The following is a 26,239-nucleotide window of genomic DNA, read 5'->3' as shown; positions in this document are numbered from 1 at the left end:
TATGAGCCAGTCGTCGAGATAGTTGAGAATTCTCATTCCCCGAAGCCTCAGCGGGGTTAGCGCCGCTTCCATGCACTTTGTAAACGTGCGAGGGGCTAGAGATAGACCAAAAGGTAGCACCTTGTATTGGTATGCTTTCCCCTCGAAGGCGAATCTCAAGAATGGCCTGTGATGGGGGGCTATTTGTATGTGAAAATAGGCATCCTCTAGATCCACAGTGAAAAACCAATCTCCCGGGCGAATGTGCGCGAGGATTTGTTTCATTCTCAACATTCTGAACGGGCGCTTCATAAGGGCTTTGTTCAGATGTCTGAGATCTAGGATGGGTCTTAGACCACCGTCCTTTTTTGGTACAAGGAAGTAACGGCTGTAAAAGCCTGACTCGCTCTGTGAGGGGTGTACGGCTTCTACCGCTCCCTTTATTAACAGTTTTGATATCTCGGTTCGAAGCACGTGACTTTTGTCGCTTCTCACCGTTGTCTCTTCCACGGCGCGAAAGCGCGGTGGTCTGCGAGCAAACTGTAGCGAGTAACCTCGTTCTATTATGTTCAACACCCATTTCGAAATGCCGGGAATGGCCCGCCAGGCCTCGGCCTTCGAAGCCAGGGGCTGAATTAATCTGTGGGGCGAGTCGCTGAGTAACAGGGACTCGGTGGCCCGATAACCTTGCGCTAAGCTGGCGCTTATGAGGGAATTGTTTCCCGCCGCCTGAGTGCAGGGGGCCGGGGGACATAGAGGATTGGTGCTTGTGTACAGGCGAGCGCGCTTGAGTGCGGGCTCGTTGACTGTGAGAATAATGTTTCCAGCCACCTGAGTGCAGGGGGCTGGGGAACATGGGGGAGTGCTTGAGTGTAGGGGTACATGCTTTAATGCTGGCACACTGCCTACAGAGAAAAAGCTCTTTTTGTGACTCATATGGGTCGCCGTGAAAACGGCGTTTGTGTACAGGCGAGCACGCTTGCTTGCGGGCTCGTTGGCTGTGAATGTGGCGTTCCCAGCCGCCTTGAAGGGAGCTGGGGAACGTTTTGGAAGAGAGCGAGGCGGTGCACCGGCCGAAGCGGGCACTATCCGCCTTCTCTTCATACCTCTGGCTAGGACGGCTTCGGAGGCTCAGGTTTCGACACATTGCTGGGTCGTGGACCTCGACGCTCCGGCGGTCTGCTGCGGCTCGTAGAGCGGGAACGCTGACCGGGCTTGGAAGCCGCGTGAGGCTGGCGAGCTGAAGGCGGCGCCTTGGCGGGCTGGGCTGGTCCAGCCTTAGCTTGACGGCTAGCGGAGGAGCTGGAACGCTTGGGCAGGAAATGTCGCATTGCCTGCGAAGTTTTCTGTGCCTCAGTGAAGCGCTCTGTGAACCCAACCACGGCGGAACCAAACAATCCTGAAGGCGAAATGGGCGCGTCCAGGAAAGCGGTCTTGTCCGCGTCCTTCATCTCCGTTAAGTTAAGCCATAAATGGCGCTCCAACACCGTCAGGCTGGCCATGCATCTGCCGATCGCCTGAGCATTGGCCTTGGTGGCGCGCAGGGCCAAGTCAGTGGCGCCGCGCAGATCCTTCAGAGCCTCGTTATCAGGAACAGACTCGTCCAGGGAACGGAGAAGTTTGGCCTGGAAGACTTGAAGAACCGCCATGGAGTGTAGCGCTGACGCTGCCTGGCCGGCGGAGGCGAATGCTCGACCGGCGAGGCTGGACGTAGTGCGGCAGGCCTTGGAAGGGTGCACGGTCTTTGACTGCCATCCTCTGGCGGAGGGCGGGCAAAGGTGTGCAGCGACAGCCTCCTCGAGGGGAGGAAGGGCTTGATATCCTTTTTTCTGAGCGCCATCGACTACCGAGAGCGCTGGAGAAAAAGAGGATCTGGCGCGTGATGAAAATGGCGCCTTCCACGATTTTGTTAGCTCCTCGTGGACTTCTGGGAAGAAGGGAGCGGGTCTTTGAGCGGTAGGTTGACGGCGGTTCTCGAAATACCACTCATCCAGACGGCTTCTCGTGGGCTCCTCGGGCTGAGACCAGTCAATGCCGAGGTCGTCCACGGCCTTGGTGAGCAAGCGCATAAGCTCAGAGTCGACTGAGGTTATGACGCCGCTAGCCGTCCGCGTCGAAGTGGCGTGTTCCGAGGCGGCGTCCGACCACCCGCTCCCGGATGCAGCAAGGGAAAGGCTGTCATCCTCTTCCTCCTCCGGTCCGCCGAACGAAACAGCAGCAGCCGCCATGCGAGGGGAGCTGTGCTGCTCGTCGGCGAACAACACGGGCGATGGCGAGGCACGCGGGGACATGCCCGGCGTGTGCTCGTCAGAGCGCTCCGGTGGCCTCTGGTCGCGACGTTTTTTCTTCCGTGGCTCTAGAGGCTGGGAGCACGGGACGGGATCCGAGTCGAAGCTGGCGAGCCGAGCCCGAAGGGTCTGCAGCGCCAGCTCGTCGCACTCAGGGCAGCCGCCCTGGTTGAGTGCAGCCTGCGTGTGGTCTCGTCCGAGACATGACACGCAGATGATGTGCCGATCCTCGTCCGCGATGAAACCTCTGCACGAGGCGCAGGAACGAGACATTTGTATCAACGTCTCGGCTCTTTTTGAATGTTTTAGAAAAACAGAAGGTATAAAGGATATGGTGCCGGATGGCGCAGCTGGAAGGCAGGCTGAAGGCGGAGAATCCGACGTCCTCAGGCTGCGTGTTCCGCTGGGTGCGTGTCGACGGCAGGCTTCGATCCGGAGCTCAACGATTGCAAGTCGCTGAAGAAGAATTAATCTGACTAACCTTGCGAGAGTGGGTCTTATATACCCTAGGCTATGCAAATTATGTTGCCCCTTGTGGCGGGAGTTTGGAAGGACCTGATTGGTCCGTCCCGCCCCAAGGTCTCGCTATAGGTTGCTGCAGTTGCAACGGCACAGCCAATCAGCACGCAGCTGCTTCCTGCTGAGAGTTGTGCAGCTGCACTGCGTATAAAAGGTATTTTTGGATAAAAATTTGCTTCAATATCTCGAGGAAAGGAATTCCCCCATAGCGTTTTAGCAAAACGCAATACGAGAGTACTCTCGTAAGGGAACAACTTTCCCCAGTGGACAATTAATACATCTATCTATCTATTTATCTATATATCTCCCTAATTATCTATCTGTCTATCTAATTGCATCTATATCTGCTCCGCCAGACGGACACATTGACGAGAATATCAGTTTTGTACATTATTTCGTTCTGTTCACCATATTATTTATGAGGATGAATTGCATAACATGCCAATATTGTTGCAGAACATATTTCACTTTTTTTTTTTTGCATTTCTGTTGTAATTTTCGTTTGATTTTGTTTGTTTTACACTGCAGATCGATCAAACGGGTGTTCGTGTAGGCTGTTAATAAGACTTGCTTTGTGAAGTCTTCAAGTTATTTATGAGAGGCAGTATTGCCATTTCTTTTACACAACGGTCTACAGTTTCACACACTTTCACGTGTTTCTTCCATCTACCGACAGTGTCGCCATTTCTCATTTCACCCGTTTTTGTGCGTACGCCTGGGTCAGAGCTTGCGTGAAGGACCGCACATTTTCCCGTCAAGTTTGCTTTTTATAAATATCAATTATTGTGTAGAGAGTGGCGTACGCCTTCTTTTGTGCGTACGCAATGTTTATAAATGAGGCCCCAGGCCACCTTCTTCCATGGCTCCGTGGTCCAGTTCTGATGCTCACGTGCCCACTGTTGGCACTTTGCGGTGGACAGGGGTCAGCATGGGTACCCCGACTGGTCTGTGGCTATACAGCCCCATACGCAACAAACTGCAATGAACTGTGTATTCTGACACCTTTCTATCAGAATGCTTCTGGAGCAATTTGAGCTACAGTAGCTCGTCTGTTTTATCGGACCACACAGGCCAACCTTTGCTCCCCACGTGCATCAATGAGCCTTGGCCACCCATGACCCTGTCGCTGGTTCACCACTGTTCCTTCCTTGGACCACTTTTGATAGATACTGACCAGTGCACACCGGGAACACCCCACAAGAGCTGCAGGTTTTGGCGATGCTCTGACCCAGTCGTCTAGCCAACAATTCAGCCCATGTCAAACTCTCTCAAATCCTTACGTTTGCCCATTTTTCCTGCTTCTAAAACATCAACTTTGAGGACAAAATGTTCACTTGCTGCCTAATATATCCCACCCACTAACAAGTGCTGTGATGAAGAGCATCAGTGTTGTTAACTTCCCCGGTCATAATGTTATGCCTGATCGGTGTATACTATTAGTGTCAAAATGTGTTTTTCCCTTATGTAAATTGACTTTTGTAATATAACTAAATGAAAATAATACATATCAGTAAGTTAATGTGAATTAATGGAAGATGTTTTATTAAGCTATTTTTTTTTTTACAAACCCTTTCTACTGTCAGACCATTAAGCATTGATATGTGCTAATGACTTGATATTTGATATTTGCTTTGAGCTTTACTCAAAGGTGAGAGCTGTATTTGCTAATAAGACCAGTTATTTGCACTTTTATGCAAAATAGGCTTCAGTTTACCCATCACACCCTAAAGGCAAGCTTTTCAGAGATTACCTGCCAGCGTACTGATGACTTTGTGTGTGTATACAGGTGTCTGTGTGCATATTCTGCTTAATTTTCTTCAAACGCTTCAAATAACAGATAGGGTTGCTTTGCTGTCACATGTTTTCATGATTGTACCATAGCCTCTGCACATGCCTTTCAGTAATAAAACTTGCATTTTCAGTAATATGATGCATTTAGCTTTGAACATTTTCATTATTTTATAGGAACGAAGCTCTGCTGAATAAAGTACCGCTGAGTCAGTGTTCATGAACAGTTTGCATGACACACCAGATGGAGCTTCATCTGGTTTCATCAAAATCTGTTGCCAGCTTTTTCATGAGATACTGAAACAATGTCACACCACAGGCAATTTGCATGCATATACTCTGTCCTTCATTTTGCACACTTTGAATATCTCTAAATATATCTTCGTCTGATCAAGTATGCCTCTCATCCCAAAAGTCAAGCCAGAAACATCAGATCTTGAAAATAATGATTGTTTGCAGCTTTGGTTCAGTAATAAAGCCATCTTGTTATTCAGAAGAGTTTTGTGCTATACAGGGTTTTTGAATTGGCCTTGTGGTTCTTTTTTGCAAGATTTTATAACAATGTTCCAGTTTATATGTATGTGTGTCAGGGTCAAGACTTAACTTTTCCAATATTAACTTTAATCATGACAGTTGTAAAGATTTCGTTTTTGCCCTTTTATCTTAAATTTGCAGGTTTTTTTTGTTAATTTTGGAGGCATTTTTTCCCCAAGCCACTGTTCTGATCCTGGTGTGTGTGTGTATTGTTGATGTATCTGTGACTCTGAAGGGAATGTAACAGCAGAGTGTGATGATTCTCTAAACATCACCCGTCTCATCCTGCCATGGAAACCAGAAGAGTGTTGAGGTCATGGGGACACATCCAGAATGTAGCATCCCTGTGCTAAACTGGATTTACCAGGTCTGGATTTACTGGCGGTGTTCTCAGCTCAGAAGCTGTAAATCAGCAGAAAGGACAGGCTTTTCTAGGCTTTTTATCTATGTTTTGGTTAACTTTTTTTTTCTTCGGTTAATCCTAGAAAAACTGCAGTGACAAATTCGTACAGTAATTATTTTCCAACACTCTATTAGTTGTGCAAACAGATAGTCAAATCTCATACTCTGCTTTAATGCATCGTTTGAGAAATGAACTAGCTAGTCATGACTGTTTCCTAAAACCGTAATAACTTTGTTGAACATCTGTTGTTCAAACCACATTTGTTAAACAATAGAACTAGTAATAACTGCTAATTAATCAGTTTGAGCTCAAATTAATCAGATTTGGCTGTAAAAAATGAACATGGCGTCTTAGGGCTACTATGCATTATATTGCCAAAAGTATTGAGACTCCCCTCCAAATCTTTGAATTCAGGTGTTCCAATCACTTCCATGGCCACAGATGTATAAAATCAAGCACCTAGGCATGCAGACTGCTTCTACAAACATTTGTGAAGGAATGGGTTGCTCTCAGCAGCTCATTGAATTCAAGCGTGGTACCGTGATAGGTTGCCACCTGTGCAATAAGTCCATTTGTGAAATTTCCTCACTAAATATTTCACGGTCAACTGTTGGTATTATATAGACTGGGTAAACCCAACCTGATATTCCGGCGATTTATGACAGTCTGGAAACCTGTACATTCATTTCTACTGCTTCTGTTACACTTTTGCGGGAACCAATCACAGACTGGCTTATCCACCTGGCACGCTATTGGCGGGTTTAACATGATGACGGATAGAGAAGCGATGGGTTGTTGCCCGTTGATCACGCCTCTTGTGGTCTGATTGGTTGAAGGACTATCCCATTTTGATAGAGTCATTTGAATTATGCTCATTGATCACGCCTCTTGTGCAGTAGAAAATACATAGCAGACTCCCCAGACCAATGTTCAATCTTAAATTGAGCTTGGTCTGGTGATAGCCAGACAAGGTATTATAACAAATGTGGAAGCAATTGGGAACAGCAACTCAGCCACGAAGTGGTAGGCCACGTAAAATCACAGAGCAGGGTCATCGCATGCTGAGGTGCACAGTGCGCAGAAGTCTAACTTTCTGCAGTCAATAGCTACAGACCTCCAAACTTTGTGTGGCCTTCAGATTATCTCAAGAACAGTGCATAGAGAGCTTAATGGAATGGTTTTCCATGGCCGAGCAGCTGTATCCAAGCCTTGTATCACCAAGTGCAATGTAAAGCGTTGGATGCAGTGATGTGAAACACGCTGGAGTGACCAATCATGCTTCTCTGTCTGGCAATCCGATGGACGAGTCTGGGTTTGGCAGTTGCCAGGAGAACGGTACTTTCCTGACTGCATTGTACCAAGTGTAAAGTTTGGTGGAGGAGGGATTATGGTGTTGGGTTGTTTTTCAGGGGTTGGGCTTAGCCCCTTAGTTCCAGTGAAAGGAACTCTTGATGCTTCAGCATATCAAGACATTTTGGAAAATTGTATTCTCCCAACTTTATGGGAACAGTTTGGGTATGGCCCCTTCCTGTTCCAACATGACTGCACACTAGTGCACAAACCAAGGTCCATAAAGACATGGATGAGTGAGTTTGGTGTGGAGGATGCGCTTCTAGAAGAATGGCCAAAAATTCCTATAAACGCACTCCTGAGTCCCAAACCTTGTGGAAAGCCTGAGTTGAAACTGTTATAGCTGCAAATGGTGGGCAATGTCCATATTGAACCCTACGGATTACAAATGGGATGTCATTACAGTTCATGTGCATGTAAAGGCAGGCGTCCAAAAAACCTTTGGTAGTATAGTGTATATTTGATATTTCTATCATGACAACTCTCTTGAGTGTTTGGCATGGTAATGGATATGACAATGTTGATATGTTTGGTCTTGGCCGAATAGATCTGCTACACTGCTGCTGCTGCAGAGCAAGTACGGGAGACTTGCTACTGCCAATACATACATGACTCGCTGCTGTGAGCCAGTAAGACATGCTGTTGCTGTATAATATAGCGTACATGATTTACCCGTTGCAGATCTATACAGGTGGAGCTGGGGTAGGTGTAGGGTTTCTAAAAAAGTGCTGCACTGCTAAGGCAAATGCTAACCAAGAACTTGAAGGTTGAGCACACAAGCACATTTGCTACTGATACAGCAGGAACCGATTAGCTGTGATGTGATTGCAAAGCAGGTTGGTTAAGGACCGATTAGCCGGCGCCATTTATACCCCTTTTCCACCAAGGCTGTTTGAGTACTGTTTCGGAGCCAGTGCCTAGTTTCAAATCGGTTCTTTGTCTTTCGACACCCAAAGCACCAGCTCTAAACCAGGAAAACTGGTTCTTAAGTAGCACCAAAACATTGCTGGTCTAGAAGTAAGAACCGCTTGCGTCAGAGGCTGGGGGCGGGGTTACCGTGATCAACAAGATGAACATAAACTTGTGACCGCCATTTTATGAAATAGCAGCTAATGGAGCTTATAGCGATTGTAATCTCCGTCTATACAAATCACGGCGAGCTGCACGAATGCATTACGATCCTTCATCGGCATCAAAACACAGTGAATCCAAAGCCATGAGCATCAATAGTAACACAACGTTCGCCATTGTTGATGGAAGGCTTGTTCGAGATGCATCGGCGCTCTGCAGACTCTTTGCCGTACGACATCAAATTTGTATAACGAGAGCATACGACTCCTTATGCTTTTGAATCGGTCTTGCAGTATTTTGATATCATACGCTGAACGGTCTGCTCACAGCCGATGCATCTCGAACAATCCTGGTGTGTTTGTGTTTCCCGCTGCCTCGCAAGCATTGCTGAGAAAGATGAGACGTATACAGTGACGTGAGACCTGGCTCTGTGGTGGCTCTCTAGCATGTGGAAAGGCAAACCGGAACCAACTCCGAACTCCTGCACTAGCACTGGCTCTGAACTAGCACCCGGTTCATTCTGGTGGAAAAGGTGTACTAGAGAATCAGAAATTGGTAAAAGTTTCATAAATAATTACAAAGAAACGGCAAGGAACACATTTAATTAAACATGAAATTCTAAAGTATAAATACTGAAATTTTATTGTAAAACGTACTTCAATAATCTTTCTTTTATTTACGATTTCTTTTTTAGTTTTACAGAATGGCTTAGTTACAGTTGTCTTCATAGATTTCCATAGTCTAATGTATGTTCTCACCCATAGCTGCAGGGCCGGCTCTAGCTCTTTGGTTGCCCTAGGCGAGATTGAGTTTTGAGTCCCCCCCCTACCCCCCCCCCCCCCCTAATTGTTCAGCCCACCGGCAACTATAGTTGCCAGTGTATAGTTGTCATTTTCCTTCTGTAAGTATTTTTCTAGATATTATCCATGTTTTATATCTTAATGACACACAAGCAGACAACCAAATAAAGGATTTCAAGAAAAAAAAAAGTATTAATTTCCTTCCTGTCACATGAGACTGCCCACTTCCTACCCCTACTTCCAGGGAGCACAACAAAGGCAAACCCTCCCAAAGAAAGGATATTTTCATGTTACTAATAAGTATTTTTTGTTGACATATATCAACATAATCATGAAGGTCTCTAGAATCATCCAAACATAACAAATCATACAACAGATCTATAGTTTTTAGTATACTTAGTCAAACATAATAAATTTGATTATGAATACAGATTGATCTGTTGAAAGCAGTTATTTTGATTTAGATGCTAAATGTTCTCCTCTTATACATATTTGACATTGAAGGGGTGCATACAACTATAGTTGCCACAGATTCAAATACGATTTTCAAGAAAAAATACAAAAACCTGGGGAAAATAAATGCAGGACATGCCATTCAGAAAAAAATTGGGCACAAATGGGTTAAGTATTTATAAAAACTATACAAACAAAAATGCTCCTATAGTTACTCCAAGATTTAAAAAGCTAATTATGACTTAAATGATACACTCTAATAAATTGCACATACAAAAATGTTACAAAGAACGTTGGAGGATATTTAACAAATTATGACTCAAACTATGGATGAACAAACAAAAAGGCTTTTATAGTCACTCCAACACTTAATCAAGAAAATTAAGACTTGAAGGATCAACTGCAATAAATTGTTCATACACAAATGCTAGAAAGAATGTTCAAGGATATTTACCAAATATTAACTCCATAAACTGTGCAAAAACTCTCTTAAGCACCTGTCAAGACACTTAAGCAAATTATGACCCATAAACTGGATTAACTATACCCTCTACAAACAAAAGTGCTATTATGGATACACTGTATTTACCACTAAAAAATTAAAATATATAAGTTCTTGTAGCTCTATCCCTATCTTAAATAATAAAAGATGAACAGTTGTTTCTGGCATTTCTATTCACCTTCAAAATTGACGCAGCATTAAAATTTGGCTCGTCTGGATTTCCTTATTGTCAGTGAAATGCGTAGTAATATGTAAATAACTAGCTAGCTAGTGATAGCTTAGTGACAGCAATAAAACGTCCAATGCCGTCCAATATTAGTTGATAATATCGATAATACGAAGTAAATTTATTTCGTTTGACACCTTTATGGCTGAGATGAGAAGACTTACCTCTATACTGGGCTTTCTTGTGATCGTCTGCCTTTCTCTTTTTCCGTCCCTGTGCACTCGAGGGTTTAGACGCTTCATTTTTGAAGAACGCGCCAGTGCTTGCCTGACCTAACGCCTGAACGCCTGTGCTCGACATTAATCACTATCAATTCAATCTAATAATCAGGTTAAGTAATTAAACGTGCGGCTGAGGGGGCGCCCAAGGATGATCATGTTTAATAAACAGTATGTTTTATTTCGCTTGTTTTAATTCTATGCTTAATGGGAAGTAAGTTTAAGGGCGCCACTAGAGGGCGCCTGCTGCGCCCCCAACACATTTGTCGCCCTAGGCAACCGCCCAGCTCGCCTATAGCAAACGCCGGCCCTGCATAGCTGCATGTGTTTGCTGAGATTTGACACCTGAGCACCGCTGCTGTGCTTTAGAGGAGTCTCGGGTTACGTGGAGAGAGTAAAGGACCTCCTTAAATTATTCATAACTTGAATCTTAAGGGTGTCTTAGTTGAAACGAGCAGAGTACATCCCCATCCACGGTTATCTTTCTCAGGCTAAGAGGATATTAAATGAAGAATGAAGTTGACGTAAAAGTGCTGAAGGACGTTTAAATGAAGATCAAAGTGTAGAGAGAGGCAGTGTTCGTGTGGGTGTGAATGTGTGTGTGTGTGTGTGTGTGTGTGTGTGTGTGTGTGTGTGTGTGTGTTTTCTTGTACTCTGATGAAGTGCAGGGCAGGCTGTGCTTTGTCAGCTCTCTGTACAATCTCAACTACAGACAATGAATAGGCCTATGTTTACATGTGCACCAATAATGTGTTTATTTCTAATCATCAGAGTAAGGTCTTAATTGCAGTAAGATGTTTACGTGACACGAGTAAATCGATTCACTCTCTTTTACATGCAATTTTTATTATTCTGATCATTCACTAAGATGTGTGGATGGTTTTACCACAATTATTCACATATGCACAGCATAAATTATGAACTCGTGTTCAAGTGTTACTGGCCACTGTTTTAATCTACTTGCATCAAATGCAAAACACATTTTGTGCACAAGACTTTTTGTTTTCGACCATCACTATGCTGCATAATATGTAGCTATGTCATGCAACGTTGTCAACATGAACTTCCTTCAGCACTCCAAATAAGGGACAACGTCATCTGTGTACGTCAAAAGCATAGGCGCAATTTGGTCAGAGTGGAATAGATGCGATTAAAGTGTTTTCATGCCTGTTTAGTGCACACGGCACATATTTTGGCTACTATGATTATAAGCTTTATCGCATCAATTTGATTGTGTAAAGTTTAATTGCAATATTGCCTAAATGTGCATGTAATTTTGATCTAAAAAACAGTGTTCAAACACTGCTTATAATTCCTAATATAATATATACTGTTTCATACGCTCACACAGTTACATAATTGTTACAGGATATTGGTGGTTAATGTATTTTCGGGGTTGAGGCAAAACATATTTTCTACAAAAATCATGTACGGTAGAAATCGTAATGTATAGTGATTGATTTAATATGTTAGATAATGGAAACAAAGCACATTAAAAGACAAAATGTACTGACTGAATGGTGGATAGGTAAAGCTAATCTACGGGGAAGTGTCCATGAACTGGACATTTTAACTACTTCAACGTTTCAACATATATTTCTTAAGAATATTAATACAATTGACCATGCTTTTTCAACCGCCTACCTATGCCTCTATGTTAAGACCGCCACTGGGTATTGGGAGCAACTTGAGAAAAAATTATGAAGAGATTGAAAAGATTCTGTTTACATAATATATCCAGAAGAGGTGTGTAGATTTGGTTGAGAGGTTTTGGTGTTTGGCAACTCTTCCGTCACTGACTGTCCTGCTCTCTATTGATCCAGTTGATGAATATAGCCTGAAAATATGCTATAATGTTTGCCAGCATAATTGTGAAAGAATATGTCACTACATGAAGAAAATGCCCACGATGTGTCAAAACGTTAAAAGTAAATCATCTCGACAGACAGAGAACTGAGCACAGTTAGATTTGTCAGGCACATGTTCTCTATCTTTGCAAATCATACAAAGGAAATTATGTAATGTGTTTTCTTTGAAGGAGCTTGGCTCGCTCTCCCGCTACTTTTTTTCTCTTTTCCCATCTTTCACCTTAGAACAATGCCCCTTTCATTGTGTTTTTCCATGGATTGCCAGCCCAGATTTTCAGCAGTGTCTAAACAAGCATTTTTAAGAGTGATTACAGAAGCTGAAGCCAAATGCTTTTAGCAGCAAATTAGCACAGTAAAAAAAAATACTATTATTAGTTTGGTCTTCCATTTAGTGTGAATCTTCAACTTTGTTGAAGTAAATGTCCATGGAAAGGAGAAAAACATTTGCACTCGATCCCAGTGAAGCATGTGATGTGAGAAAGTGCTGGAAATTGAAATGGCCCCTGCCTTTTTTGCAAAACCCCCTGACAGGTGCTAGCTGGGCCGTTCGCAAGCCTGATTCAAGACTTATAGAGGACATGTGAGAGAGTGAGATAGCAGTATGACATTGGCTCATGCTTCGTGATTAGACATCAAAGAGTGAACTGTGTGAAGAGACCGATCTGGAGTGTGAGTGAGGGCTTTTCTGAACTGGAAAAGATTTGCGCCCCTCTGACCTCATAAATTCGTTAATTAAACGGACCGGGTGTGTGAAAAGTTCTGCGGTTCATAAATGCCTGTCATGAGTCTGTTCATATTTCAGAACTTTCATTAGAGCAACTACATTCAAGTGTGGTCTTGCTGGATCACTGATGATAACATCTCAGATATCATAACTGTTGTTACAGGCATCTAATCCATCACAATCCAGTCCTTTTCCAAAGAATATGGATTCAACACGACTATATAATATGATTGCAAAATAATCACAAAATAAGGTAGGGCAGAATGTGGCATTATGGGACAGCAAAGGCTGTACACTTCTAAATGGAAGCGAAGGCATTTGGTCATTTTGATATTGGGACATTGTACTTTTTTTTATTTGTCATAATTTTGTTGCAATATCTTTGTGTCCATCCAAACTTGTCACAATTTGTCATTTATATTCAAATTTATTTGAATAGTTTTCATAGTTTCAAACATATTGCATAATCTTCATTTTCTTCACTCTTCGTTTTCTTCATTCATGTTTAAAGTGGTAGAAAAGTGTTGTTGTTTTTTTACCTTGTTTAATTCCTCTATAGAAATGAGGTACACATATAACAATTGTATTTAATTTAATTTTTTATATTATTTATATGGTCATTTTTCTATTGTTTGCCACTTTCATGTGTATTTGGGACATCCCGCATTGCCCAAAAAATTGATGATTTTGTTGCAATATCTTTGTGTCCGTCCATGTAACTTGTCACAATTTGTCATTTATATTCAAATTGATTTGAATAGCTTTTATAGTTTCACCATATTCTTCATTTTTATCACCCTTCGTTTTCTTCATTCGTATTTAAAGTGGTAGAAAAGTGCATTGTACATTTTATAGTTTTTTTTAACCTTGTTTAATTCCTGAGTTATACTTTTATTTATTTTTATATATTTAATTTAATTGTTATATTTTTTGTTTTTTTTATATTGTTCACCACTTTCATATGTATTTGGGACAAACACCATGTAACTTTGTCAATTATATTCAAATGTAATTATTATTAATAAAATAAGGTATAAGGTTATAATTTTTTTTTTTAAAGAATTGCATTGAACTGGAGGTTGTAACTTTGTCAAGTTGCACATAGGAAAGTTACACACGTATATCTCGTGTTGATATCAGGTTGTTTCACACTGTTTTCCCAACTGGGCTGAATGATAGTCCAGCTGCGTACCTCACACAGAGAAAATACGGTGAACGCCCTCAGTTCCCTTACGAGAGTACTCTCGTATTGCGTTTTGCTAAAACGCTATGGGGAATTCCTTTCCTCGAGATATTGAAGCAAATTTTTATCCAAAAATACCATGTACACGCAGTGCAGCTGCACAGCTCTCAGCAGGAAGCAGCTGCGTGCTGATTGGCTGTGCCGCTGCAACTGCAGCAACCTATGGCGAGACCGTGGGGCGGGACGGACCAATCAGGTCCTTCCAAATTCCCGCCACAAGGGGCAACAGAATTTGCATAGCCTAGGGTATATAAGACCCACTCTCGCAAGGTTAGTCAGATTAATTCTTCTTCAGCGACTTGCAATCGTTGAGCTCCGGATCGAAGCCCGCCGTCGACACGCACCCAGCGGAACACGCAGCCTGAGGATGTCGGATTCTCCGCCTTCAGCCTGCCTTCCAGCTGCGCCATCCGGCGTTAAAATATCCTTTATACTATGTATGTGTGTTTATGATATGTGCGTTGCTGCCAACGCCACTTCTAAGAGCTTCTAGCTCTCCACCTCTCTTCTCTCGTGCCGCCGCGTGTTTACGCCGCGAACAGAGAACATTGGTCCTCCGCCGCTTCAAATAAAGCCGAGGACAGACGGAGCGCTCCTCTTCTCTCGTTCCGTCGCGCTAAGGCGCCGCGGACAGAGAATGTGATACCCCACGGAGCTCTCCCTTTCTCTCGTTCCGCCGCGCTGAGAAGCGCCGCGGACGGAGAAGGTTTTCCCCGCTGCACTGATGACGCCGCGGGCATACAGAGTTTCACTCCTTCCTCTCTCATCCCCACCGCTTTAAATGGCCGTGGACAGAGAACATTATATCCCCGCTGCGGACATACAGAGCTCTCCCTTTCTCTCACTCCGTCGCGCTGAAACGCGCCGCGGACCGAGAAGGTTATATCCTCGCTGCGCTGATGACGCCGCAGATATATGGAGCTCTCCACGCGCCTCCCTCTCTCCTCCGCCGCTCTAAATGGCCGTGGACAGAGAATGTTATTCCCGCTGTGCTAATGGCTCCGCGTGCATACGGGGCTTTTCACTCGCTCCTTCTCTTACTCCGCCGCCCTGAAATGGCCGCTGACAGAGAATGTGATACTGCCGCCACGCGGATGGAAGATGTGCACTTCTACACACGAGTGAACTCAACATAAGCTCTCCTCACTCTTCCTTCTCTCTCGCCCCGCCGCCCTGAGATGCCGCGGGCAGAGAATGCTTGAGGAGAGACATGCGAACTCAGGCTGCTGGATATACCGAGAACGCGCTTACGTCACAGCCGTTCTCGCTGCAGCGCGCGCTTGCTGCCAAAGGTAAACAGCCTTATATGGCAGCGCGCGCTCTCTGCACAGCGCGCGTTCGCTGACTAGAGCGCGTCATAACACGCGCTCTCCGTCTGAGCATAACGAGGTCATAAAATGGCTGCCAAGCTTGCGCCTTTTTTCCCTCAAATATCACTTCTCCCAGTTCCCCTATTCAGGCGGCTGGAGTGGTTCAACACTGTAGGCAATGTGTCCACTACATAGTGTGCACTCCTGCATAAGCACTGTTAATTCAGTGCCACAAATCACTCAATAAACATGATATTCTCCCAGTTCCCTTAGTTCAGGTGACTGGAGATGTAACATTGCAATAACTAGCCTGTGGCCAAACATGCTCAGTTGCACATTGACGCTGTTATGCGTTTACCACTGTGAATTCGCTCGCTGGCGTACGCCGCGAATACACTAATGTAGTGGCGCCCATTATACAGTGCGCGCCACCACACATTATTTACAATGAATCAGAGCTTTCTAGTGGCTAGGTAGACCCGCGCCTGCAGAGCACGCGCTATCCATTAGCCCTGCCGCTAACGTGCATGTGGACTAATCCGCAAGAATGCGTCCACTTTACAGTAACACTATCTAAACACAGTGTTACGAGTTCGTCTGTAGGCAGGTGCCAACATCAAAGTTGTACCCCTACACTCAAGCACTTCCTATGTTCCCCAGCTCCCTGCACTCAGGCGGCTGGAAACATTATTCCTACAATCGACGAGCCCGCAAACAAACGCGCTCGCCTGTACACATTTCCCCGGCGACACAAAGCGTTCGCCACTATTCTGCGTTCTCCGGCCCCCTGCACTCAGGCGGCTGGGAACACTATTTCCCTATTTACTATTATGAGCCCGTGAGCAACGTGCTCTTCTGTACACAAACACAATCCCCTTGGTAAGCGCCACTTCCAAGGCGACCCAATAAGGCGTGCGTCACCATTCAGTGCACGCCGCCTCTCACAGTGCTACTAGCACAATGCATCCGGGCTACCAGGTCCCTGTTACTCAGTGACCCGCCCCACAAATTAATTCAACCCTTGGCTTTGATAACAAGGTTACTCGCTACAGTTCGCTCGCAGACCACCGTGCTTTCGCACTGTGGTAGAGACAGCGGTGAGAAGTGACATGAGTCACGTGCTTCGAACCGAAATATCAAACTGTTAAATAAAGGGAGCGGTGGAAACCGTGCACCCCTCACAGAGCGAGTCAGGCTTTTACAGTCGCTACTTCCTTGTGCCAAAAGAAGGGTGGTGGTCTCAGGCCATTCTAGATTTCAGACATCTGAACAAAGCCCTTATGAAGCGCCCGTTCAGAATGTTGAGAATGAAACAAATCCTCGCGCACATCCGCCGGGTGATTGGGTTTTCACTGTGGATCTAAAGGATGCCTTTTTCCACATACAAATAGCCCCTCATTACAGGCCATTCTTGAAATTCGCCTTCGAGGGGAAAAGTTTACCAATACAAGGTGCTACCTTTTTGGTCTATCTCTGACTCCCCGCACAAAGTGCATGGAAGCGGCGCTAACCCCGCTGAGGCTTCGGGGAATGAGAATTCTCAATTATCTCGACGACTGGCTTATAATAGCTCCGTCAGAGATACAGTTATTAAACCACAGATCTGGGCTTCTCAACCATTTAGAATGCTTGGGACTCAGAATCAACGTGGCAAGAGTTTATTGTCTCCCACACAGAAAGTTTCGTTTCTGGGAACAGTATTGGACTCACTGCAGATGAGCGTGCGACTGACGTCACAGCGCGCGCTCTCTGTTCAGAACCGAGCGGTTTCCCTCAGGTCCGGTGCACGCATTCCTCTCAAACACTTTCAGAGGATGCTGGGTCTTATGGCCTCGGCGGCGCTAGTTCTCAGACTGGGTCTGTTGCACATGCGCCCCCTACAGCACTGGCTGAATCGCCACGTTCCAGCTCACGCATGGCTCTCGGGCCGATTGCAAATCAAGGTAGACCACAGCTGTGTGTTGGCTCTGGCTCCTTGGAAAAATCCCGTCTGGTACCAGACGGGCATGAGTTTGGGCACTGTTACGAAGTGGAAAGTTATCTCGACAGATGCATCCAACCTAGGTTGGGGAGCCCTTCACGAGGGCAGGCCAGTCTCCGGTCTCTGGTCAGACTCGGAGAAGAGCCTTCATATAAACTGTCTAGAGATGAAAGCGGTCACGCTATCGCTAAGAGCTTTCCTTCCGTACATAAAGCACCACCATGCCCTGGTCCTAACGGACAGCAGGTCGGTGGTAGCCTATATAAATTGCCAAGGCGGTCTGAAAATAATCGATCTGCACACAATGGCGTAAGAAGTCCTAATATGGGCAGAGCACAATACGCTGAGAGCGACTCATGTGCCAGGCATTCTGAATTTGGGTCCGGACATGCTGTCCAGGTGCAATTCAGACAATTGGGGCAGTTCTTGGAGAGGCAAAAGTGGATCTTTTCGCCTCACAAGGCTATGCTCAATGCCGAATATAATTCTCCAAGCACAAGGATGCGTTGGCCCACGAATGGCCCAACCTTCTTCTTTATGCTTTTTCCCCAATCTCAATGTTACCTCAGGTCATAGAGAGGATTAGGGAGAGCAGATGCGCTGTGCTTTAATAGCCCCGCTTTGGAGAAATCAACCTTGGTTCTCACTACTGAATCAGATGTCGGATACAGATTCGTGGCCGGTCCCGCTGAGGAGAGACCTCCTCATGCAGGCGGGACGGCAGATCTGGCATCCCCGTCCCGATCGATGGGCGCTTCATGTCTGGCCCATCAGCGGGTACATGAGAACCTCTCTGAAAAATTATTGAATACCATTACTGAAGCTAGAGCCCCCACGACCAGGCGGCTCTATTCAGACAAATGGTCAGTCTTTTCGGACTGGTGTAAAGCGCGAAGTCTGACCCCACAGGATTGTGAAGTGTCAGAAGTGCTTACATTTTACAAGAGCTTCTGGACGCGGGTCGTTCCCCCTCCACGCTCAAAATTATGTGGCTGCTATAGCAGCGTATCACATTCAAGTGAACGGACTAACATTGTTCGCTTCCTTTAAGGGGCTAGAAGGCTTCACCCACCTCGCCCCCTCTTCAGTCCTTATATGGGACTTGTCCAGTGTCTTGGATGTCATGAAGAGCTCTGCACTTGAGCCTCTGCATTCGGTGAGCTTAAGCTCCTGTCACTAAAGACCGCTTTTCTGCTGGCGATCGTCAGTTAAGCGAGTGGGTGATCTGCACGCGCTCTCTGTGAGCGCCTTCGTGTCTGGAATTGGGCCAAACGACTTCAAGTCGTCCTCAAACCAAGACATGGATATGTACCTAAGTGCTTTCAACTCCGTTCAGAGCACAGGTCATTTCACTCTCAGCACTTTCATCACCGATAGATGAAGAAGATGCTAATTTGCTCTGTCCTGTCAGAGCGCTGAGGATATACATGGAGCGTTCCGCTGCTTAGGCAACTGAACAGCTCTTTGTATGCTTTGGCGGCTGCACCTTAGGGTGCGCGGTTACAAAGCAGACCTTGTCACGATGGATAGTAGATGCTATCTCGCTGGCTTATGAGTCTAAAGATCTCAGCTGCCCTTTAGGCATTAAAGCCCATTCTACTAGAGGCATGGCCTCTTCGTGGGCTTGGTCTATTGGCATTTCTCTAAATGATATCTGTGTGGCGGCAGGCTGGGCCTCCCCGTCCACTTATCAGATTATATTTGGATGTCCCGGCCTTATAGGCTGGGCTTCTTGCTGTGTACAGTTTTAACCCCTTAAGGCTCGAAAAGTCCGGTCTGGGTTAAGTATTGTTTAAGTCATAGCACATTCCTTATACGGCTCGAATTATCTGGCCATTCATTATTCCTGGCCCGACTATGTCCGGTCTATATATTATATTACACGTATATCGTGTTCATTCTCATTAAAGGCTTGACTCAGGTCTGGCTCATTTTGGGACTTCTTGATATCATATTACGGGCCCACCTAGGTTGGCCTGGGTTTGGTGTCGTCGGCGTTAGAGCCGTTAAGCAAGCACGGCGTTTTGCATTGGTCCCCCATAGCGTTTTAGCAAAACGCAATACGAGAGTACTCTCGTAAGGGAACGTTTCGGTTACTAACGTAACCTCGGTTCCCTAAGATGAGGGAACGAGTATTGCGTTTTGCTTGCCGTGCTTGCTCACTTGCTCAGGAGTCGCTTCAGTCGATTAACCTGACTAACCTTGCGAGAGTGGGTCTTATATACCCTAGGCTATGCAAATTCTGTTGCCCCTTGTGGCGGGAATTTGGAAGGACCTGATTGGTCCGTCCCGCCCCACGGTCTCGCCATAGGTTGCTGCAGTTGCAGCGGCACAGCCAATCAGCACGCAGCTGCTTCCTGCTGAGAGCTGTGCAGCTGCACTGCGTGTACATGGTATTTTTGGATAAAAATTTGCTTCAATATCTCGAGGAAAGGAATTCCCCATAGCGTTTTAGCAAAACGCAATACTCGTTCCCTCATCTTAGGGAACCGAGGTTACGTTAGTAACCGAAACGATATTTGGGAAGGGGTGTCATGTTTTTGACCGAGAAGCTTCTATTTATAATGGATTGCTTCAATAGCTCGAGTGTGTGCGCTGTCAGGCGCTGAGGCGGGAATCATATGACCTGCGTTCATTCCTGTATAGTGTCGCTGTGACACGCGCTGCGGGACACGCATTTCTCCGGTGCTCGCGAGAAGAGCGCAGCATTAACATGTACCACACCGCTGTACTACTCCACTGAAATACTGTCGGATATTTATTCAAACAGCAGTCTCATTATCTTATTTACAGAATAGACGTGATTAGCCTACGTGAGACGATGCCTGAAGAAAAAGGTAGGCTATGTTGTGCTTTGACGCTCTGGTCATTTTATTATTTCAGATGGCGGTTGTGCCTCTTTTGTCAATGGGGACCTGTGTCATTGATTCTGTGTGTTGACTTCATTGTAGTAATATCGAAGCATAATAGCGTATTCTAATATTATGACATTCAGTCTGTTCATCATCATTATGACATTGACTTTTAAGCTTTGAGATTATGGCATTTTGAGGAGCATTCGGTGAAACAGCTGAGATTTCATGATGCATGTTGTGACAATTAGCGAAATATATAAATATATATTATGTTACATTTTTAGCGTATTTGTTAGATTGAAGCTCTGCAAAAATATTTAGAGTGTTGTCTATTAAAACAACAACAAGAACAACAGTCCACCTAAAGAATATGCATGTATTTGGCAGAAGGACATGCTGTTGCACTCCAAGGGCTCAGATGCAATCTGGCCTTTTTGGACAGTAGTCTAGATGTTTGTGTGTGTGTGTGTGTGTGTGTGTGTGTGTGTGTGTGTGTGTGTGTGTGTGTGTGTGTGTGTGTGTACATGTTTTTCTATCCCGGTGGGGACTTCAACCTGAATGCACACTGACTCATGGGGACTCGTGTCACAGTAGGGACCTAAATTGAGGTCCCTAGGAGGAAACAAGCCTATAAATCATACAGAATGAGTTTTTTTGTTGTTGTTGAAAATGTAAAAATGCTGAAAGTTTTCTATTATGTGTAGGTTTATGGGTAGGGTTAGTGTAAGGGGATAGAATATAGAGTTTGTAAAGTATAAAAACCATTACGTCTATGGAGAGTCCCCACAAAGATAGCGAACCAGACAGGTGTGTGTGTGTGTGTGTGTGTGTGAGAGAGAGAGAGAGAGAGAGAGAGAGAGCGAGAGAGCGAGAGAATGAGAGTGAGAATATTGGGGAGGGGAAAGACAGACTGACCTTGTGACATTATACAGTCAAACCAAAAATTATTCAGACACCAGATATAATTTGTACTAATGGGTGCAGGACACTATAGTTCATTTATGTAAGTGAGGATAGCAAAATAATGTAAACTGTGACATATTTTAACCAAACATTCTTCATACAATGGACTACCAGTAAAATTCATAAACATCTGGGACCAAAATTATACAGACACTTTGATCTGACCATGTTTTGCTTAAGTGTTTTTTCCTTTAATTGCTAATGTGACCTTTTACACCACAGACTGAACAAAATGAAGCATTGCTTGGTAATTGGTTTACCTAAATTGGTATTATCAAATTGTGGACTTAAATGTAACAGCTGACAGCTGATTGGTTGATTGTAATCCATTACATACCTTTCTATCAAAGTTATCTGAGATTATCAAGATGAATTTGTTCCAGTTTAACTCTGAGCTCGTCATATTTTATTACCATTTTCTAAACTATAGCGAATAAACTGTGATAATGTGAGAGAATGTTGAAGGTGTCTGAATACATTTTGGTTTGACTGTAGTTATTTTTTGAATGGTTATTAAAGAGCACTTGATTGTTATTAGAGGTTTGCATGTCTAGTAAAAGCCAGGTTTTATTTTGATTGTCATGTTTAGACACGGCAATGATGTCTGAATAAGAAAGCAAGTGGTTAATTGCTTTTGAATGAGTAAATTAAAGTTGTTTGTGTACAAAAATGATACATTTTATGTGAATAGGAATTGAAACTTGTTGGCTGATGGCTGATTGATTTCCAATTAATACAGCATGTGATATAAGCTAATACAAATTATGTAATCCTATATATTTTTTAATATTTGCTGTTTTTTAAATACTCCCAAAACTCTGAAAGCAGGAATTGTGCATTATCCAGTAACAAGGCTGACTTTGTAACTGAGAAGCAGGTACACTTATCCATTTAAGCCGATAATATAAAATGGCCAAATATTGTCTAATTCATTGCCAGGTGAGTATATCAGTCAGTCAACTAGTTGCGACTTGTGAAAGGATTTCTGTGTGTGTTTGTACATGTGTGTGGCTATCACAGGGACAAAAAAAGCAGTATTGTCACTACTCTTAACTGCTGGGTAGGTCTTACTGTCACACTTTCACAAGGGCAAACACATCCAAGTCATGATATAACTGTTGGAAGAGTCTAAGAAGATGCAGAAATACCCATAGTGCTGACTATGGTGATAGTAAACAAACTCTCTTCCTCTGCTCTGCCTCTTATCTAAACAGATCTGGAAGAAAGATAAAGAAATTAAATATGACAGGTTGTTTTCTTTGCATTTAATGATGCCTCAGGTACTTTTATCATGTGTCCTTGCGAAATCGGAAGATCACTACACATTAGTGCACAACTATAACTGTGGCATGTTCACTTGGATGTTTATCTTGCTTTTTCACTGTCACCATGAGTGAGACTTAGATTAAGTGCTTAAAACCCATTACTGTGGCTCCTGTTGGTGTCCTCCCAGGCAGAAAGCTGCTAAAATGGAGTTCATCAGTGCCTCAAAATGGGCACTCCATGGTTACGAGCGTGTAATTTGCTTTAAAATCCTTTAATCATCCTGCCATGTCGGAGGATCATCCCCACACACACAGCTGCAAGCCTTGTGGACAAATTAGTGCTTTAAGTTTCTTGTAGATTTAAAGTATCTTGTGAAATATTTGCTGAGACTTCAAATTCTTTTAATTTAATTGGATTTTTCCTTACCAGTGCACAGCGAGCTACTTGTATTCACTCAAATGTCTGAAAATTGTTAAAGAACTTAAAGAAAGTGAGTCTACATCATAGTGATGTATGTACTTATCTGTGGACTTCCAAGTTATTCTTTATTCCAAGGTAGTAGATATTTATTGGTGCTTACTCATTTCCCCTATTTTTACATTTTGATGACCTTTGCTGTCTTCTATTCTTAAAGAAATAGTTCACCCAAAAATGAAAATTACCTCATGATTCACTCACCCTCAAGCCATCCCTTGACTTTTCTCTTTCAGAGTAAGTCAGAGTGAACGGAGGATGAGATTTTGAAGCCCAAAAAAGCGCATCCATCCATCATAAAAGTAATACACACGGCTTCGGGGGTTAATAAATACCTACTGAAGTGAAGTGATGCGTTTGTGTAAGAAAAATATCCATGTCAAAACTTAATGAACTAAAATAACTAGCTTCCGACAGACGGTTGTAAGCATCGATGTATGGGGAAAGAGTAACCCCTGACGTATGACGTATTGACGAAAGCGCAGAAGATAGAGCAAAACAAAACACTTGTCACAAATTACAAAATAATTTTTGTAATTTTGTTCTCTAAAACAAGAATTTTTAAAGAGAAATGTTGTGGCATTTTGAAATAAGAGAAGAAGAGCTTGAGTTTGTTACCCAGCCCTATTTGTGTGAACTGCAAACGTCAAAGCTTACACTACTCCTACATCCTACACTGTAAAAAAATTACTGTAAATTTACAGCAACTTACTGGCAATTTTGGTTGCCATTAAGACTGTAATTTTTTAATTAAATCAATAATTACAATTGTACTGTAAAAATACAGCACACTACTGAATACATACTGCAAAATTACCCTCCCCCCCTTTTTTACGGTTGTTACTGTAAAACTACAATAGAAATAATGTATGTACACTGTAAAAATGCACTGTTCGAAAAAATCCTGTAAAAAATATTGTTAATTGCTGTAAAATTGATTATATAATTATACTGCAAAGGAATTTAAAGTTAATTGTTGTATGTGAAATACAGTTTTTTTAATTTAACAAACTTTTAACTCAAATAATATATATAGAATCAAACCATATTATTTACTTGTAGATGTTTCAAAGTAAAGCTTGCACAAATAAAATCATGGTTTGATTCTATATATATCATTTGAGTTAAAAGTTTGTTAATTTTTAAAAATAATTTCAAATTGTGCATTTCACATACAACAATTAACTGTAAATTGCTTTGCAGTATTATTCTAAAATTAATTTGACAGAAATTAACAATATTTTTACAGGATTTTTTACCAGTAAATTCCTGTAAATTGTACTGTACATTTTTTACAGTGTACATACATTATTTCTTCTGTAATTTTACAGTAACAACTGTAAAAGAGGGGGGTTAATTTTGCAGTATGTATTCAGTAGTGTGCTGTATAGTGTGCTGTGTGCTGTGTTACAGTACAATTGTAATTAATGATTTACAGTACCCTTGTAAATTTACAGTCTTACTGGCAACCAAAATTGCCAGTAAGTTGCTGTAAATTTACAGTAAATTTTGTCATGCATCACGCCAGAGGTTACTCTTTTGCCGTAAGTCGACTTGCCATTGCCAGAAGCTAGTTATTTTAGTCTATCAAGTTTTAAATATGGGTATTTTTCTTGCAAAACCCCATCGCTCTGCTTCAGAAGGCCTTTATTAACCCTCTGGAGTCGTATGGATTACTTTTATGATGGATGGAAGCACTTTTTTGGACTTAAAAATCAGGACCGCCATTCACTACCATTATAAAGCTATATTTTTAAATATAACTCAGATTGTGTTCCTCTCAAAGAAGACAGTCATATACACCCAGGATGGCTTGAGGGTGAGTAAATCATGGGATAATTTTCATTTTTGGGTGAACTATCCCTTTAACTTTTTATATCTATTCCTATTTACTTCTTGTCTAATTTTTTTCGGTCTATATTCATCTGTCTTGCTGTCTGGATACGTGTACAGTCTGTAATCTTTTGACATTTAAGACTCATGAATCATATTATGAATCATCAAAATGTATCTTTGACCATTAGGTCACATTGAGGTCAAGATGTGACTTAATATGATTTCATGAACCTGTACACGTCAGTGGGAGTGAACGAGGTGAAGGTGATGCAGAAAATATGAACATACTCTCATGACTTATAGGAAACAGCTTTGGCATGCACAGTTTGATATTTGAAGAATGGAGGAGGTCTTATATAACTATAGACATATACTTCAATATTGAATTATGCAGCGCAAGAGAGTAATATGATGAATGTTCTAGCATTCAAAGGCTTTCTATTGTACAATCTAACCCCAAAACCCACAATTGCATTTGCAAAATAAGGCAAACGATGGGTGCTTTTTGGCTAGGTGAGTGGCAGAGGGATTCTACGGTGGAAATCCGAGCCTTTCAAACACACAGACATGTCAGCCATGCACATGCACCTCAAGCAGAATGTAGCAGGGCATGATGGAATCCCCATGGGTTGAGTAGATGCTCTATTTATGGAGAACCTGCTTAAAGATGGATGCCTCTCTGTGTAAACGAGCAAGTCTGTGAAAGTAGTATAGGGACATGTGGAACCAACACCCCCCTTACGCTGACCTTTAGCTGGTTGTGCTTACAGAGGTTTTGATGATATATGATGTGGACATCTGAAGCATGCAGATCAGTGAATGAACAGAGAGGGGTGTGACAGTGATAGGGATCTTACTACTGCAGGACGGCTTCAAACCTTAATTCCTTTAACCACAGATCTTTGGCTCAGGTTGAAAGGAGACTCTGAAAACTCTGGTTGTTTTTGTACTTCATGAGAAATGGATAGTGATCCACCCTGACTTATTGAGTTCTTATCAGAGAAGATGTGGTTAGGCCTATAAGATTCATTCACTGTTTTCTCTCTTTTATTGTGATGTGGTTTGCTAGTTTATTGAAGTCTTGTGCTGGCTGGCACCACAATCCTCTTTATACACCATATAGTATATGGGCTTTTCACAGTTGACAGATGGGGTTTGTTCATACAATGAAAGTCAATTGTTTGGACCTCAACATTCTTGACTGGATGGCAATCTCTTCATCATTTGTGTTTGGCGTCACTGTTTAAAATGTTTAAAGGCACAATATGTAATTTCCACAACTAGAGGTTGCTTATTCAAAACAAAGGCGTCGCTTGATGACGCATTGATTTCGCGTAATCATGGGAGTTGTTGTCTTTACCGCTACAGCCGGTGGAAAAGAATCTGAGAGTTATGTTATAATGCGTTCGTTGTGACCGCCATTTTTGAAATAGCAGCTAATGGAGCTAATAGCATCTCGATTGTAATCTCCGTCTATACAAATCACGGTGAGCTGCACAAATGCGTTGGATTCGCTGTGTTTTGATGCCAATGTACGATCGTAAAGCCATGAGCATCAATAGTAATGCAACGTTCGCCATTGTTGATG

At 43.3% G+C, this 26,239-nt stretch overlaps 1 protein-coding gene across 10 annotated transcripts in view; it reads left to right on the top strand.

The window, feature by feature from the left end:
* Positions 1-26,239, top strand: part of ablim2 (actin binding LIM protein family, member 2) — a gene marked incomplete at its 3' end in the record, with an annotated part of 112,693 nt that overhangs the window by 7,996 nt on the left and 78,458 nt on the right. For 5 of the 10 annotated variants that reach the window (XR_013815351.1, XR_013815352.1, XR_013815355.1 and 2 more), the window contains exon 1: positions 19,706-20,094. The exons of the other annotated variants lie outside the window; for them this stretch is intronic. Of the gene's footprint in view, positions 1-19,705; positions 20,095-26,239 lie in introns of those variants that run through there. 10 annotated transcript variants of the gene reach the window in all.

Source organism: Gobio gobio (assembly GCF_949357685.1).
Source record: "Gobio gobio genome assembly, chromosome: 20".
NCBI lineage: Eukaryota > Metazoa > Chordata > Actinopteri > Cypriniformes > Gobionidae > Gobio > Gobio gobio.
The sequence above is the reverse complement of the archived record's forward strand: the minus strand, read 5'-3'. Positions and strand labels throughout refer to the sequence as shown.